The 19,987-nt window shown below is 37.4% G+C and overlaps 1 protein-coding gene across 1 annotated transcript in view; it reads right to left on the bottom strand.

The window, feature by feature from the left end:
* The window catches only part of ds (dachsous cadherin-related 1), a 410,449-nt gene that overhangs the window by 141,373 nt on the left and 249,089 nt on the right, over positions 1-19,987 (bottom strand). The gene's annotated exons all lie outside the window — the stretch shown is intronic.

Here is a 19,987-nt window from a genome sequence, read left to right as displayed (position 1 = left end):
CAGGGATGATCATATTAGTATCGGCGTTCGGTTACCACGAATTCGACTCACGGTCCAAACCGCAGACAGAATGTTCGCGTTCATTTACTTCGGGCATGCGGTTGGCATGCATCAGTATCCACGATCCATAATGCAGCAAGATTATTCGAGCGAAATCAATCAATAGAGTCGCGGATAATTATAGTTAAATACCCGAAGGGCGTGTTGGGATTTATGGCCACAGTAAGGGCTTCAGAAATGTCGGTTGTGTAAACAAACTTCTTATACACCTGTTCGTGGTAGTTTTTCTTAAGCGACAAAGTTGTGCAAAGAAAAACGGGACTAGTTGAGACATTCTGACTAGACTGCTGGCAATCGATAGTATTTACTTATACCGTTCGATTTCATTGTTTGCTTATAAAAAAATGTTAAACAGTAAAAGTTAGAGTTTAGGATATCATAAAGTTACAAAATTTGGATAATTATAATCAAGTATATATATAAACGAGATCAACAAATAGCAATGTGAATATCAACTTTTCAAAGTATAATATTCAGGTACGAATATTAGACGAGTAATTAGCTGTTGGTCGCGAATCTGTTCGCGTAGAATTCGTTTATTGCAATCCCGCAGGCACTATCCAATTTTCCGGGATAAAAACTATCCTTTGTCGTTTCCCGGAATTCAAACTATCAGTATACCGAATTTAATCTAAATCGATACAGCAGTTTAGACGTAAAGAGGTAACAAACAAACAGACTAACAAACTTTCGCATTTATAGTGGAATTAATTTTTTTTTTTTTTTTTCAATTATATGAAAAAAATCGCAAGCGCCCACCAAACCAGTTATGTAACTTGGCACTCCTTCATCTATCACAAAGCGCCATTTTTCGTAAACCGTTATGAAACTTTGTAAAAATCTCTTATTTTTAAAATAGCAAAAATGCCAATTAAGCTAATTAATAAAAAATACCCAATCACATAGTTCCATTCACAAATGCCTGATCGTATCAGCAAGTCGTGTAACAGACTATGAAGGACATTAGAATGTTTTAATTATAACCATGTAAGGGATTCCTTCAAATGTTTGTATGTAAGAAAAGATCAATGAAATTGGCTTTTTAGACATAGACATAGACATAACTTTATTTCGAAACTTAAAATAATACATAATTTACAGAAAAGAAAAACATTTGATGATGTCGAAAAGGAATTGACTCGGCATTTTTTGATTTTTGTATGTTTTAAAGACTTACATTTATGAGGATAGGGAAAAATCAATTGGTTTGGATTAAAATACCCATGTAGCTATTCAGAACGCTGATGGCATAAGCAATTGATGAACAGGCATACCTAACGAAAATGTTGTCTCAACGCCACTGCACGTTTGCCAACTCGGCACCATCTACAGCAAATTAGCCGGCCCTCCCATTACTTCCTATTTGACCCCTGCTTTCACCGTGTGGGAACAGCGCTACAATTCTCGCTTTCTATTGGGCACGCACATCATAACAAGGTGTAGTCGTTTACTATACATGGTGTCTCTGACTATGGGTAGTTTTAAATTCAAGGTTCGGTTCTACTCACAAAACTAAACTACTTAAATTAAATTAGTCCATTAAAATCAGTCTATCGGACATAGTGGTTATCGCTGTTTCGTGGACTCGTGGTACGGGGGCCTTGAAATAATTTTTGACATTTGTTTGACATCTCCAAGACAAACATTTATCAATGTTCAGTCAATTTAGTATTGGTCGCATTTTTGTTGGTGTTTATGCTGGATCTAGGCGACATAAAATGACTTTTTATGCACTAGTGCATAAAATAAAATCGTCGTCTAAGACCAAGGTGTCAACAGCCACAAACAAAGAAGTTTCTTTATATTTTTTAATACATTTTTTATTTATATAAAACTAAAAATCAATCAAATCAATCAAAATAAATCACTAAAACTACAAAAAATATAATTATATAGTAATGCATGAAAAATAAAATTTACGTAGTAAGTGAAAAATTGTTTTCACTGTTGCTATTTCATTTCCTCGCCATCGAAGTGAAAAGCAGAGTGTAAAACTCGAGCATTCAATCCATTTTCCCCTCGACGTGTCTATCCACCCTCGCCGTACCGGCTCGGGTGGCTATATGAACGTCTTGGTTAAAATGGCTCGTTTTATGCTATTGTTGTACAATCTACTATTAATTTGTATAAAAAAACAGTGGTCATATTTTTAAAAAGTAGCAGAACAAAAGTAGCTCAGTTATGTGAGTAGTGTAATTTTTAAGTGTTCATGCGCTAGGGTTAATATAGATATCTGCGTGTTATGTATACACAAACAAATTTTAATAAAATCAGTAGTACCAGACAGCCGATGAAATGTACAAGGACCGGCTTAATCTAAATAAATAAGAGTAACTAAATTAGGAGAAAATCTTTTAAGACATTTGGTTCGCGTTTCTGCATTTGTATAAATATTAAATTCTCTAACTAAAAACCTACTACTGGACCTCAGAGCAACAAGCACGACAACATTTTTATACGTCAAAATCGTTATCTGTTCCAAATTCAAATTATTACAAACGTTGCATCGCTGGCCAGTGCTTCGAATGTGGATTCGTAATTCGAATGCCGCCATGCGCGAAAGCGCACGCTGATTGGCTGATCGAACACAAACTTAAAATTATACTGCATTATACGCTGTGATTGAAATTCTAGTGACCAGCTTAACATATTATTATGTACCGTTGATGCTCAATAATTTAAGTTTTTAGGGTTCTGTACTATCGAACCATTTGATTGTGACCCACTGTAGAACGTTTTTATAGTGTGGGAAGAATCCACAGCTTTGATATTGATAATTTCCATGAAATTCTGCTAGAAGCAAGACCTCACAGCAAAAGGGAATATTAAAAACTCGTTACTTTGTAGGTAGTTTAATTTTTCATTTTTGGATATAAAGGTAAAAGTAGCAATCAATTCCCAGGTGTTTTAGTAATTATGAACAAAAAGCACTCACATTGAGGTAGACATAATCTACAGACTTCCATAAAAAAAGACTTTTGAGAATCTACTAGAAGTTCCTCTTTCAAGCCATTTTTTTTTAACAATATTTTGTATTTATTTAGGTACGAGTACTTAGTACATATTTGAATAATGTCACAATTGTTTTATACAGAATCCATAGTGCGCGAATCCGGCTCTCACTTAGCCGGTTTTCATTTTTATTACTTTTAAATGAGCTTCGGTCTACATTAAGCCGAATCTTCAGCCAGTTAGAATAACAGTGCTTCTTTTTATTACATGTATTGAGTGTTAATAAAAATAGTTAAGCTACTACGAAATTTTGAGTTAACTCGTTGCATGCTTTTGCATTTTTATGTTAGTTACAAAAACAAAAAAAAAGAGTGCAAATAAAAGAAAAAAAAAGGCTTTTAGTTACGTTAGGTAGGTATTTGACAACTCCTGAACTTACCATACCTATCCTATGACAATGCTTACCGAAGATCTATATGATTCGGTTGAAAATTGGATTTATAGTGTTTTTATTATTATTTATATATTTGTCTTCTTCTAAAACTGTAAAATAAAATGTTCAATTGCTTTTTAATCAAATAGTCGATCGAGTTATCAAATGAGTATAACGTCACAGCGTGCTAGCCATACAAAATCTATTAACTAATCGCATTTAGCCTGCTCAAAAAAAATATCAACAAAATATCACAATCAAAATAAAATCTCAAAGGACCTATTTCTGAGCAAATCTAAGGTTGTCGGTATACACACTGACCGACATACGACATGCGGCAAGTCGTGCCAGTCGTGCGTTTTCACTCATCCAAGTCTTTAAAACACGACGGTTTCAATAAAAGAGGCTTCGTCAGCTTTCTTTGAACTTTTGGCCACGAGATATTAACGGCAATCACGATTCAGAACTTAGTTGCCTTTGGTATTTAACTATGGAGCTACCTGTCAAAAATGCTCTTATTATGTTATACCGGGTGTGGCCTGTAATACGAGCAAAAAATTAAAACGTAGATCGTCCTCATCAAACTGAACCACATTAGTTCAGCGACTTTTAAAAATAATGGTGTCTTTAGATTTTCCTTTTTTCATACAAATTAAATACTGCTATCAATGTACGCCATCCTGAACACAACTGACGTCGCCTGTCACGCCACAAACATCAAGCATTTTGCTTTACATTGCTTCTTCGAATTAAAAGTGTAATAAAAATTAAAAAACTAATTATTTTTAAAAGTCGCTGAACTAATGTTGTTCAGTTTGACGAGTATGATCTATGTTTTAATTATTGGCTCATATTACAGGCCACACCCTTTATAAATGGGCTATTCTACATTTAAGTAACCATTAATGTTTTGTGAAATATAAGGCATACCTAGTGATAATTTTCAAGTGTAAATAACTTATATAATAACTGAAAAACCTAAATTTAATCTTTTAAAGCGAAACAACTTTTAATTTAAATAAATTTTGTGGAAAAATTGGTAACTCGGCGGAAAATACGCCAATTTCCATACAGATGGCGGGAACATGCATGTCCACTGCGTTACCTACTTTATAGATAATAATGATTACTTTGTATACGTAGTGATAATTTTAAATGTAAGCTTAATTACCTATGTGCCTATTTAAATGTTTAATGATAAAGCACTTTACCGTTTTTGTAAAAAAAATATTTGAAGAGCACATTACAAAAAATGACTGGTCAACGAAAAGTAGAATGACCCAAATCGAGTTTAACTCAAAATTCGAAACAAGTGAGTGGGTATGCCCGTCTCAGATTGACGGACTTATGGTCCAGCCTAATTTTTTTTTTCAATTATATTTGTCACCGCGGATCGGCAAGCGCAGCGTAGGACGTCCACCAATGAGATGGACGGATGATGATGGAAGTCAGAATGAGTGTACAACCGATACCTTAATAGTCACCTGCAGAGTGGGCAAAGCCAGTGCAGTCACCTACATTCTTCAATCATTCTTTTTTAGTATGTAATAAGGTCGTCTTTTTTTAATCGTGAATTTAATTCTTTATTTCTTTCTTTCTTTTTACATTAATACCTGCAACACGGCCAGGAAGTCGGACCACGTGGAGGCGATCAGTTGAGAAGGAGGCTGGCTCAATTGGTCTCGGCAGGGAAGAGCTGGAAGAAGCCGCGCAAGATCGAGCCAAATGGAAAACTCTTCTACGAGCCCTATGTCCCTAGTGAGGGATAACAGGATCACATCATCATCATAATCATCATCATCATCTGCAACAGCAGAGCGTGCAAAAATATCTGACACGACACGTCGTACCAGCTGTAGAAATAGTCATATCAGATGAACTAAAACAATTTTGCTCACCCGCGTCATTGATATAATAAATCATATCAGTGCTGGTGACTGTAGTGGGGAGGGGAAGGTGGGGGGAGAGCAGTAGCTATTCTATACGCACCTGATCTTCCATTTTGAAGCTATTACCGCATTCCCGGATGCAAATGAAGGGAGGCTTCGCGGCGAAAGCCTCAAAGCGCTTATTGCCGATAAAAAGACAAATTATGCAATAACACGAACCTAGCATTGAATAGTGAATAATTTAAGTTTATTAAAACCTTTCGCCAGCCGGTAAAAGCTTAGCGTTGCTTGATATTATCCCTTGGGAACTAAGAGTTATTCGAGTCTTATTTACATGGTGCGGAAAATATCGAGAGATTGTTTTTATGTGGCAGGGTCGAGCGTCTTTCCTAATAAATTGAAAATACAAACTGAAATAAAGATGCACAGAAAAAACAGAAAATTAAGACGATCACTGGGAATCGAACCCAGGTCCTCGGTAATCCGTACCGCGTGCTATACCGCTACACCACTGATGGTCAATCATGATGATGGTTTCAATTTAGGTTTAGGTTCGGGATGACCGTAAAAGTAAAAATTTGGAATTGAAATAAAAAAATTATTGAATCAGGCGTTACTTTGCGGAGGTCCATATCAATGAACTAAAATAATTTCCTTGCTCACCCGCGACCTTACGATAGCTAAGCTTATGCAAAATATGCGTGTTCATGCAGTTCCTCCACCTCCACACTGTAAGAACACACACAAATCACACAAACCCATCTATCACCACCACCACACTACACTGACGCATTTCGAACTCAACCAGAGCTCATCTTCAGAGTGACACAACCGTACACCATGCTACCAGTTGTTAGACCCAACACAACAACAACACAACATTGGTGTGTCTAACAACTGTAGCATGGTGTACGTTGTGTCACTCTGAAGATGAGCTCTGGTTGAGTTCGAAACGCGTCAGTGTAGTGTGGTGGTGGTGATAGATGGATTTGTGTGATTGTGTGTGTTCTTACAGTGTGGAGGTGGAGGAACTGCATGAACACGCATATTTTGCATAAGCTTAGCTATCGTAAGGTCGCGGGGTGAGCAAGGAAATTATTTTAGTTCATTGAAATAAAAAATACAAAAAGATTCCAAAAAACCAATATTTCTTTCCTAATAGGTACTTTAAAGAGCTTCTCTTTTATATTATTTATATATTTTATGGATTTCAAAAAAGGGTATACAACCTAAATAGTTTAGCCTGGTTTAATAGCCCGCAAATAACGTTCTAGTTGCGACGTTGTGACGTCGTAAAGTAAACTGTGCCCTTAGTGTTAGTTTTCGGTTACAAAATACGTCTCGATCGCGTTCGCGTTAAATCTCAATGTGTATGGAAACACGAACAGCGCCTCTAGCGGAACGTTTGCAATGTTCGTGTTTCCATGCAACTCGATCGCGATCGAGACGTATTTTGTAACCGAAAACTTACACTAGGGGTACTGATGTTGTCAATCGAGCGAGCAATGAGCAATGTAATGAAGTTAACTTACACGATTTACCTGCAGGTGTAAACTGGGCTTAATAAATAAATATAAATAAATAAATATCACGGGACAATTCACACCAATTGACCTAGTCCCAAAGTAAGCTTAGCAAAGCTTGTGTTATGGGTACTAAGCAACGGATAAATATAATTATATAGATAGATACATACTTAAATACATATTAAACACCCAAGACCCGAGAGCAAACATTCGTATTTTTCATACAAATATCTGTCCCGACACGGGAATCGAACCCGGGACCTCAAGCTTCGTAGTCAGGTTCTCTAACCACTAGGCCATCTGGTCGTTAATATACTACTATACTACTATAATATACAATTGCGGGCCAGATTTTTTGCCGCTCAGTATAGCTCCGATGAAATTTGCTATGTAGGGGTTTTAGAAGCACACGATCGATCTAGCTTGGTGATATCTGGATAAACGTGTACTTTTGAGTTTAGTCCAAACGTCAATCAACTGTTGAAAGAAGGTTAAAACCCAACAGCAAAATACAAGTTCCTACAGTCGCCACTGGCTGCTCGACCGATTCACCTATTGGAAGGTTTGCCAAAGCCTCATCTTCCGGTTCGTGGCTTCTTCTTACGATACCATCTCCTACCGGTGGATGGCTCGCATTAGAGTTATTATTTTCTTGTATATTGCTACAGAGAACGGAGAGCTAGTTCAGATTGAACCACATTATTTATATAATGTCACGCTCTACGCTATTGGCCATTTTGTCATCATTATTATTCTGGTTTAATGCGATTTTTGTCTCATTACCCAGCTATCGTATCCATCCCAGCCTATATACGTCCCACTGCTGGGCACAGGCTTCCTCTCAGAACAAGAGGGCTTGGGCCATAGTTTCCACGCGGGCCCAGTGCGGATTGGAAACTTCACACGCACCATTGAATTGCTTCGCAGGTTTGTGCAGTTTTCCTCACGATGTTTTCCATCACCGCAAAGCTCGTGGTAAATTTGAAATATAATTCCGCACATGAATTTCGAAAAACTCACAGGTGCGAGCCGGGGTTTGAAACCACGACCCTCTGCTTGAGAGGCGATAGGTCAAACCACTAGGCCACCACGGCTCCATATACACAAACCTAATTCCTTGCAAACATAATCAGTTATTTAAGTCCTATCTCATAAAGCAGGCTAACTCATGAATACATAGCAAGCTGAATAATTGCTGTTATCAAAACTAGACCAAACGATCTAGTGTTCAGTTGAAAACTAAGATAGCATAATCAGACATGCTCATGCATATTACGGAAGGCAAAGGATAACTAATCGTATTATCTTAAGCTTAGTATGTTTTGATCCTAAGTAGAGTTACGTTCTTGAAATGTTGTACGCACATTCAAATATGCAAAGGAGTTTTATCATCGTCTATAAGGTTTCCAAGAATTCTAGCTACCGATTCACGAAAACTGTACCTTGTTTTTTTGCTAAAACCGTGCACCACGGCACCACATCTTTAAGATGTCTAGTAAAATTAAAAGCAGAAACTGGTGTACAAGAGCGCATCTTTCCAAAACAGGTATCCCTTGGAGTGGCAAGCGTCCGGGTCCCGGCACACCCTTGTTTGGCAGGCGACCGTCTCCCGGCACGCTGTCAAAAACCCTTGAGTGGCAAGCGACCGGCTCCCGGTCGTTGGCGGGTGACGTATTTCACTAACAAATATAAACTGGTAGACCTATATCTCGCTTGCTTATTCTTGCAGAATGCGTTCATAAATAGACAAGGATGGCATTTATTAACGGCCGCGGCAACATTACGGAAGAAATTTCGTTCTTATCGTTTACTCAAGTTTCACTGTGTGGCCGCTGCCGTGCGCTGGTATTTTTGGAAACCTCGTATTATACTATTATTTGGTATTGAAAGACTATAAAAGGGCTTTGTTTCGTAAATAAATTAAATTTTACGAAATAAATCAGTGTTTCCTACAGGTAATTGTTTTTATTTTGTAATTATAGTTATTTAATACATGACTGAGAAAAATTTGGTTATCAGATATTTGATAATGAATAATAAAGTTCACAGAAATTGAAGGTCATTCATTGTTATTTAATTAGATATGCCATTTATGCTAAACTATCACTGTAAGGCTTATCTATAAAATTAAAGTAGTTTTTTTTTGGTGATATTTTTAATAAAATTCGCGAATTCGCGAAATTAATTCGTAGGTGTCACTGCAGTCAAGAAAGATTTTTTCAAAATGGCCGCGCCGCTTGACAGTAAATTTTAAATATGGCGCTGCCATTCCACAGGGTATTGTTTGCTATACTTATCTTTATCTAGAGGTATTAACGTACATTCGTACATTGAGAGCTATGCTTGGGGTTTCTCTACGGGACCGAATCAGAAATGAGGAGATACGTAGAAGAACAAGGGTCACCGACATAGCCAAGCGAATTAGCTCGTTGAAGTGGCAATGGGCGGGCCATATAGCACGGAGAGCGGATGGCCGTTGGGGCCGAAAAGTTCTCGAGTGGAGGCCGCGGATCGACAAGCGCAGCGTAGGACGTCCACCAACAAGATGGACGGATGTCCTGGTTAAAGCCGCGGGTTCACGGTGGATGCTGGCCGCTGCCAACCAAAGCAAATGGAGGTCTGTGGGGGAGGCCTATGTCCAAGAGTGGACGTCCTACGGCTGAGATGATGATGATGATGATGATTAACGTATATTTAAACTTTTTAGGTTATGGCTGGTCAGTGTGAAGCTCGGAAGGACTCGTCAACCTTCCGAACTAGTTTGCAGGGTCGGTAATTCCAGATTACATTACAGTTATCTTTAGAATAGTACATCTGAATATTATTGTATGACTGAAACGGGTAGCTGTTGATATTTCTTACCACAATGTCATCTCTGTAAACTCCTCACAGACTATGTAATATATGAAAATACAAACTGAAAATATAGATGCACAGAAAAACCAGAAAAATAAGACCAGCACTGGGAATCGAACCCAGGTCCTCGGTATTCCGTACTGCGTGCTATACCGCTACACCACTGCTGGACAACGGTACAGACCCGAATTTCCACCACATTCTGCACAATATATTTAAAGTGTAAAAAGTGTTTATTATTATTATAACTATTTATATTTATATTTCGTGTAATTAATGCAAAAACAGAATTTCCAAAATTGCACGAGATAGGGAACTGGCCTAATTTTATTCTTATACGTAAACAAAACCGCGGGTATAACATAGCACACACAGAAAAATCTAACCTGACGTACTGACATTATTGTAACCGTCATTCGATATCCCGAAACCGCTATTCTAATTCGACATAGCATGATTCTAAATTACTGGGATTATACTTTGACTTCGTCTTGGCGCAAACATAGTCGGCCGGCACCGCATACATTATTATTAGCATATCTTTATGCGCACGCATGCACCCTGCCTGTAACATTGAATTATTGCTCAAAATTTGAAACACAATGGCTGCCTCTGGAACTCGTCCCATCTCTTTAGATTTCATGTTTGAATTTGGAATTTGCCGGCCCTTTTGTTTCTACTCAATACGATACACTAATTTCTATTTTTTTAATCCCTGGCTGGTTAGATTTTTTAAGAAGTAAAAATAATCGCAAAACCATAGCAAAACTCTTGTCAGTAGTAGGAGCCCTTGCTGCCAACGTTATAAAAAAAAAAGTAAATAATTTTCTTTATTTATGTTTAAATCGCTTTATTAGGCCCTGTTCACATTATTCCAGTAAAACCGTTCTAGTAGCGATACATTGCGGGGTCATAATCCAAACGAGTTACAAAAGACCGATCGAGCACCGCAGTGTCATGCTACTGGAAGGGCCTTAGAGAGCTTTTTTTTTTATTCGACTGGTTGGCAAACGAGCAAGTGGGTCTCCTGATGGTAAGAGATCACCACTGCCCATAGACACTCGCAACACCAGGGGGATTGCAGATGCGTTGCCAACCTAGAGGCCTAAGATGGGATACCTCAAGTGCCAGTAATTTCACCGGCTGTCTTACTCTCCACGCCGAAACACAACAGTGCAAGCACTGCTGCTTCACGGCAGGATTAGCGAGCAAGATGGTGGTAGCAATCCGGGCGGACCTTGCACAAGGTCCTACCACCTGCACCTGCTTGTTTCACCACTCTTTGATAAATGTTATGTGACAGATATCTGTGATACCGTCTCTGTTTTTTTGTTTGAATAAACAAATCTGCACGATCTGTCGTATAAATTTTAGCAATGAGTGGTGGAACAGGCCTTTAGTGTGTATATGTCATACCTTTTTGACTTCTTTTTTTTTATTTGACTGGATGGCAAACGAGCAAACCGCCCTTCTGGATAATTTAGATGGAATTTTACCTGAAACACAAAAAAAATAATTGATTAGATACACTACTGAAAGCCTCTGATTCTAATTACCAACCACAGATGGGATACCTAAGTATTTACATCTAAACAAACATTCATTCAAATTCGGCCTCTCTCTGCTGAGGTTGATAATGCCGTCAACCGACTCTTTATATTCCTGCTGTTCACTTTAGACTTCAACCCCTTGGTCTAGTACCGTCCAACTTTCCCCACACCATAAGTCTTTCTAATTTGCCAGTATCTGACCTCTGAGAGCTATCTGATCAATAAACAAAAAAAAAACGGAATTTCTAAGATTTTTTTAAAAACGGAAAAGTTTTTCGGTTGCGCTAGGCGAGCGGGATTTGAACTCACATCTCCTGGCTATAAGCGTCAAGTGTGCTAACTAACGACACCACCGCGCACCTAGGTACACTCAGCACCATTTGGCGCATATAATTAGAACCTTTTTTTTGTTTTTAATAAAAACTTAGATTTCGTCGAGCAAATTACATCAGAGAACAAATAATATCAGAATTGCCATTCGAAAATCAATTGAAGTGTAAGCTTTACCAGGTTTCGTTTTCTAGTCCTGTCTTGGTTCGCAAACAGCGAGGGATGTTGAAATTATAAACGAGACGCATCTACAATTCATATCGGCTAATTAATCTTTGTGGCAGAACGCCTTTTGTTTTCCTTCAGTCAGTACGTCAGGCACAGACTGAGGCGGTTCTACTGGGTGTGGCCTGTAATATGAGCAAATAATTAAAACATAGATCATAGTTCAACGACTTAAAAAATAATTAGTTTTTAAATTTTTATTACTTACACTTTTAAGTTTATTTGAAGAAGCAATGTAAAGCGAAAGGAAGGATGTTTGCAGCGTGACAGGCGACGTCAGTTGTGTTCTAGGATGGCGTACATTGATAGCAGTGTTTACTTTGTATGAAAAAAGGAAAATTTAAAGACTCCATTATTTTTAAAAGTCGCTGAACTAATGTTGTTCAGTTTGACGAGGACGATCTATGTTTTAATTTTTTGATCGTATTACAGGCCACACCCGATATTTATTTTACTATTTACTGTAATCTAATAGTGTGAGAACAAACTGTGGGGAGCTTTTCATTGCTTAGTTTGATCGGTCACTCATAGCGCGTTAGCATCGCAGTTAGAAAATTAAAACTAAATATGCTTTTTATCTCAGTAATCTGCTCGTACCTACTTATCTGCAACCGTTTCTCTGTGAACAAAACCAGCTAAGTGCGAGTCGGATTCGCGCAGCACACTGCGTTCTTTAATTTTTTTTTATAAAAAAATGGACTTTTTGAACAGAACTTTTACTGACTGTCACCCTAGTAGGTACTTTTTCTGCGAGAGTGCCTTGATTTTGATTAAAAAATTCAAAGATATACTTTTTGGACAGATCTCACTGGCTGTTGCCAGGGCACTTTTGGGAGTTGTTTCGATTTTGTTTTTTAATTCCCACGCGGGCTCTTTGCGGATTGGAAACTATAAACACAAAATGAATCTCTTCACAAGTGTGTGGGGTTCTTCAAGATGTTTTTTCACCTTGTTTCCTTTCCGCTAGTATACCATTCGTAACTTGCGACACACCCTTCATCTGCAAATCAAATCGCGCGCAGGGGCGGCGCGGGCGCACCGGATGTCAAATACTAAGTGTTTTTAGCATTTGTTTTCATACGACAATCACTGAGCTCTGAGTATTTATTCTCTTATTTTATTCATAAAGTCATTATTTTCATTGAGACTTAATAAGTTTTTTTTTCTTAGCCTAATGTGTGTCCCACTGCCAGGTAAAAGCCTTTTCTCTTTACCAAAAAAAAATAACCGGGCAAATGAGATTCGGACTCGCGCACAGAGTTCCGTACCATCTATACAACATTCATTAGACTTTAGCAGATACATTTAAGAGCAGGAACTTAAAGGCATTTAAAAGAATATTAATGTCATGGCTGTCAGAGAAATGCTTTTATAGTATTAGCGAGTTCTTAAACGAGTAAAAGGCGTTGTAGATTATGATTGTCATTGGATTGTCGTATTGTCATAAAAATGATTTGAATAATTGTGCTTGTGTAAATAATATTATGATATGTATTTTTTATTCAAATTGAAATTTGTACGCCACTTAGTGGCACTGATTGGCGATCTTATTATAATCTGTTAAATTGAAACCACTGTACACCCACTTATGACAAATAAACTCTATTTCATTTCATTTCATTTTAGCAAAAAACGGCAAAAACTTGTTGTACTCGTATAGGAGCCCCCCTTAAATATTCATTTTATTCTGCTTTTTAGTATTTATTGCTACGAGTATAGGGGCCACGGTTATACTCACATAATCTGTGAAAATTTCAACTGTCTAACCGTCACGGTTCATAAGATACAGCCTGGTGACAGACGGACGGACAGCGAAGTCTGAGTAATAGGGTTTCCGTTTTTACCCTTTGGGTACGGAACCCTAAAAATAGAAGCTCTTTGTGTCTCTAAGTAAATGAAATTCGACTTGTAAATTTTGAAATTTTCGATAATCTCTTATACTACACCTACCTCAGTAACACAATGCAAGTTGGAAAACAAAAATGAAGCTTGTGAAAATAAAATAAAAGTTTTGATTGAAAACTCAGCGAGCTAATATTTTGCTTCTATGTGTTCCTTTTACGAGTATGATGTTGACTTGTTTAGTTATTTAACGGTTAAATTTTAACCAATTAAGGTGAGCGTCCAAGTGCTTGACAAGCTAATGCCCAATAGACGACACCCTGCTGTCATCTCTATTGCAGTGACATAAGATCAAAGATGCCATCTATTGGGGCAGTGACGAGCACTCGTACGTTATTACAAATGCGTTTATTAAAATCTTTTTCACACTGTATTTATGGATCATATTTGGCATATTGTTAAAGTTAGGTGATTCAAAATCAACCCAGGTACTTAGTTTTTTCTACAATATTAGCACTAAATCATTGTCAGCTTTAGACAATGGCCAAAACACTTTAGGCATGTCACGTGCCAAGGGCAAGAACGTTTATTTTTAAAACATGACTATTGACAATTATCCAAACCAAAATTTAATATATTATTCAACATGCTTTACTAGGTACTCTTTTAAAGTATATAGTTGAAAACTAAGGAAGCTATGTAAAAAAATGATCTTAATTTTATACTATGGTAATAAACTATGACGTCACTTATTTCCATCTACTATTTGCTTGTTTCAAGCAACTAATTAAATAAATATCTATTTTGCGGATAATTTAATGTCAACTTGGCTTTCATGGCTCACACAGTTTTTTTTTATCAGAGAAGTCGCATCTTGGAAATTATTGTTTAAATAATTTATTGAATCAGGCGTTACTTTGCGGAGGTCTATACCAATTAACTACAATAATTTCTTTGCTCAACCGCGACCTTATGATGGCTAAGTTTATGCAAGATTATTCATGCAGCTCCTCCACCTCCTCACACACAAATCACACAAACCCATCTATCACCACCACCACACTATTATACACTGATATGTAGTTTATTTTATTTATTTCTAATTAATAACATTACATCTATCATTATAGTTACCCAATACATAGCTAAGTTCATGCATATCCTGCATAAACTTAGCTATCATAAGGTCGCGAGTGAGCAAAGATATTAATTTAGTTAATTTGTTGTTTAAATACCGTCAACTATACTCGATCCATTCAATTGAAACTTAGGTAATTGCTATACTGTATGGCATCTCAAGACACAGCAAACTCGCGTCTCTCTTACTCTTGGTGTGCAAATGTTTAATAAACGCCACTGTTCGGTTCAGAAAAACAACGTGAAAAAATCTGTTAAGCAATTCAATAGTGTGAGTGAAGTTCCCAATCCGCACTGGGCCCGCGTGGGAACTACAGCCCAAGAACTTTCACTCTGAGTGGAGGCCTGTGCCCAGCAGTGAGATTGATATGGAATGATGGTAATGACTGTTCGGATTATTTCACGCATTGCAATGCAATGCTGCGTACACGCAACTATAGTCTCGCACATTAGGATTAATGCCATCCGCGCAACCAATGAGGCACTCACGCGCACCTTGTTACGCCAGCCAATAACAACGCGCCGCCGACCATAATAACAATAATATCCATATTTCCTAACAAATAAGGGAATAATGTGCGTTGAGACGCGAATTAGGGGGCCACAGAGCGGGAGTTTGGTGAAGCGGATTTTTTTTTTAAACTTTTACATTTGGGTATCTTTCAGTAGTCGGATTGATTTCAAATTTGGTAGGTATACGTGTAGATTGGATGCAGTCAGCAAAAAAAGTAAATTCTGAAAGCTTTATTTAATATAACCTACTCAGCCCAGTGTAGTAAAAGTTGTTATCGCTATTGTTATTTTACTTTTTTCCTTAACGATAAAATAAGCAATTTAATTTTCAAGTATTTAAGTAAGTTTTTTCTTGTATATTACTGTCCACGGGCGCTACATTGTGGCCAAAACGTCGAGGTAAAGGCCGCAAAGTAAGAAATTGGCACTTAAATTCGAGGAAATTTCAAACATTGCTGTAATAATTCTACACTTAACATAACTTGGTGATATTAATTGACCTAATTGATTAACGACATTAGAAGTTACAGGTTGTCTCTCTTGCTGAGAAAAAGACATATGAAAACCATTTTTTTAAGTATCCCATTTTTTTTAGTATACAGCCGCAAGGGCAAAGGTCTCACGTCTTTACCTCCACTCCCGGTCTGGTGCAGTGCAACATCAGGCGAATCCCTTGCATACGCGTCCAAATCATCCCGCCATCTCGTCACCATAAATATTTCTATTTCTATTTCTATCTCCTTCGCGAATCAAAACCAATTACAACCTGAAATTTCCAATTGCCATCCGCCCGCCATTTTCCTGGCCCCCCACCTAAACTTTGTCGGCGCAACGATTATCATACAATACCCACTTGCGATGCGGTCGCGGTGACAGATACGCGTTTCCTGTGGCCGAAATGGGCGCCGCCATTTTGTTCAGGCTCGCGCTTACGCGAAATGGCCGCACCGTTATAGCGGGTTTTAATTCAATTAAAGAAAGAAAGGAAAAGAAAGAAAAGAACCTACATTTATTCATAACGCAATCATCATCATCATCATCCCAGCCTATATACGTACCACTGCTGGGCACAGGCCTCCTCTCAGAACAAGAGGGCTTGGGCCATAGTTCCCACGCGGGCCCAGTGCGGATTGGGAACTTCACACGCACCATTGAATTGCTTCGCAGGTATGTGCAGGTTTCCTCACGATGTTTTCCTTCACCGCAAAGCTCGTGGTAAATTTCAAATGTAATTCCGCACATGAATTTCGAATAACTCAGAGGTGCGAGCTGGGGTTTGAACCCACGACCCTCTGTTTGAGAGGCGATAGGTCAAACCACTAGGCCACCACGGCTTTTTAACGCAAGCCATAACAATATTATTAGGTAGGTACGATAGTAAGATAGTATATGTGTCATTGCGGCTGTGAATTGGACACTGGCTCAACATAATCTGGGTGATATTGCATGTATGTATAGGTTTAAAATAGATATGTTATTTTAGTTCTATTTTTCTTTGTTTTTTTCGTACATACGAGTAATATATGTTAATAAATATTTTCCTTTCTACTGAAATACAAAATTACACTCTACATTGTATTATTTTGTATACATACTCGTAGTACATATAAATAATAACATGACCGTTTTAATTATGTTAAATATCGAATGTTATTTTAATTTAAATTAACAGTATACAACCGTATAATTGGAAAGTATATAATGTAATTAAGTTTTTATTCGCATTGAATAAATTGCACTTAATTGCACTGGCATTAAATATTAAGTAGGAATGCTGTATTTAATTGGGGCTTGCCTTTTTGACCTGTAGGTGTGGTGTAAAACAGGTTACGTAACTTCAAAATGTATAATAAAAATCTTACTAAATTGCTGAATGAAATCAAATTTAATGAACTTAATTGCTCGAATATATTTTCTGTCCCACTGTTTGGGTCCCATTTTGCTTCACTCTCGCTTATGATACACAGGATTTTATTATATATTTGCCACCATCTTCGGTTTTTGTCTCTATATCGATACCAATGCTAAGAGACCCGTTCCATTAAATGTCCCAATAGTCGACATGCTAATGCCCAATAGATGGCACCCTGTTCTTACCTCTATTTGAACAGTGACGAGCAGTTATACCTTCTGCACGTAAAAAAGTAGGAAAAAAATAGCATGTCGCTTATAAGCAAATACCAAGATGATATTTCATTATTTTTATAGTCTGTAGTTAGTGTTAAACTTATCTTCTGCGCCCGCGCAAGTTGTTTGTGAAATTACCTGCGCATGATCATACATTAGACTATGCTTCGATCGTGCCCAGTGGTTGCGTCAGTATGGTTGTTGTAATGAAACTGGAATTAGGAAGGGTATTTTATCATTTTCTAAAGACGGTAAGGCACCCGTATTTCCTATTGTGTTGCAGATGTCCATAGCTTATAGAGGAGATATAAGACCAAACGAAATAAGTGACTTGGCAATTTAGCTGCCAATCGCTTAAGGTTCTAAGCTCTTCTGCTAAAGACTTTTGACCGAATTTCGGCGTGTTTAGAATCTTCGGTTAATGCTCTACCAAAATTTGGTTGTATGAAAGGTGGCGTGTATTATCTTTGGCTTGTATTGATAATAATTAACTATTAGGTATTAAAATAACATTGCAAGCGCCAAAATTTCTGTCTAAGGCTTAGAAAGGGGTCTCAGCTAACACTGTATATTCATAGATGCCCAAATTATACCTTCGGAACTCTCGGTGCCAAACTCGCAATTGCCTGGCTGACCATGTATGTAGGTATGTAGAACGCAAAGAAGGTTGCTAACATCTTGCACAGAAACGAACAAATGCTTTCTACGTGGGCCTATGATTGTTTTATTTTATAGTCGTCCAGTAACGCTGAACAAAAATTGTACAAAAGCCCTAAATTATCATCATTAGAACAAAACTCACGTATATTCAGAGAAAATTATTCAAAATCACTGTCAGAAAAACGCGACCGCATTTCGTTTTAGTATCATTTCGAAACCGCCTTTTTTATCGCGAGATAAGGCATGAGAAAAACTCACAGAAGTATTACCACAGATAATATACCGGAACATAAAAAAGGGGCATAGAGTATGCAGAGAGCGCAGCCCGATCAGTTCGCTGAACGCCCGATTAACTCTGAGACTGTACAGGTGGCCGTTGCGTTGAATTTAGTAAATTTTAAATTTATAAATTTGATATCTTTGTTTTAGCTTGAATATTGATAAGGACATTTAAAAATACGAATGGGATAGTGTGGACATAATTTATTCGCAGTAAAAAAGTTAAAAGAAAGATTTTCCTGATACTGTTTTTTCAAATCGTTCGTTTACTATTGTACCTAGTATATCGTGTTGTATCTCATTTTTATGAAGAATTTTTTGGACTATAAGGTAGGTACCAACGAGGCTTGAATCATGATTTTTTTTTCAATTTTGTCAATTTAAGGGTTAAGAGTAAAAAAATCAACTACGTCTAGTTTTATTTAAATATTTCGGGCTGTAGAGATTTATTAATCTCAAAGAAATATTAAGTCAGGGACAACATTTTTTTTGAAATCTCATAATCCTCGATTTGTACCCAAATAAACGAATTATATTTAAAAAATGGCACACATAAATTTAAAACTTCATTTAATTCTGTATGGTAAATACCTAGTACCTAATTAAAACTCGTTAAGAAACCTTTAGTAATCAAAGTCTCAGAGTTGCCATCTTAAAGTAACTTTATAAAAATAATTAAGTAAAAAAAAAAATCAAAAGAATAATTTATTTGCTGCAACAACAATTTACAGTCCATTTCGAATGCGTTTTGTCATAAAGTTTACGACATCAAGTCTTTAAAAGTGCGTTTCATGCAGAGTGAGTAGGCTGCTTGATACGGGTGAGTCGTCGAAATGTTCTCCATTTGATTATCCCAAAACCTTTATTCACCACTTATAAAATCGTTAAAAAGCGATGTCTTGCTTTAAACATAGCATGGAGCGGTAAGCAACCTTTTTGCGAGCTTCTCGGTTTTAATGCTTGGTAGGAGGTATTTTTGACCGCTTTTAATACGATTTATGCTTAATGCATATATAATAATACGTTTCTTAAAATCAATGCTTGGAACAAAGATTTCTTAATGTTTTATTATCAAATTGTCGAATTGCTCTGTACTTCATCTTTATCTGTAGGTTATCCCGTAAAACCATATCGAAAATACAAAGTGACTCCAAATAACCAATCATAATTTGATTGCTTAGTAGCGACATCTCTTGTCGGGGTAAGCGGTTAGTTCCGAAAGAATGTAACGTCTCTCGATGAGAGCGAAACATAGATGTCGCTAGTGCTGCTGCTTAAGTAGTGTAGTAAAAAAGCAACCTGAGATATGTGTGCGTAGGAGAAATTCGTGTCTGTACTGTCCAGTGGTAGTGTAGGGGTATAGCACGCAGCACGGAATGCTGAGGACCTGGGTTCGATTCCCAGCACTGGTCTCTTTTTCTGATTTTTCTGTGCATCCATGTCTCAGTTTGTATTTTCGACGTGAAAGTTAGTTTTCGTGCAATGGTTCATAAAAAACGATTTAGTGGTTTTTGAGATATTGGACTTTCGGGGGAGGCCTATGTCCAGCAGTGGACGTCCTGACGTGATGATGACTTTGAATTGTCAATTTGACCTTTTCTAAGTTTA

Source organism: Choristoneura fumiferana, chromosome 10 (genome assembly GCF_025370935.1).
Source record: "Choristoneura fumiferana chromosome 10, NRCan_CFum_1, whole genome shotgun sequence".
NCBI lineage: Eukaryota > Metazoa > Arthropoda > Insecta > Lepidoptera > Tortricidae > Choristoneura > Choristoneura fumiferana.
Note: the sequence above shows the minus strand (reverse complement) of the source record. Positions and strands in the feature narration are given on the sequence as shown.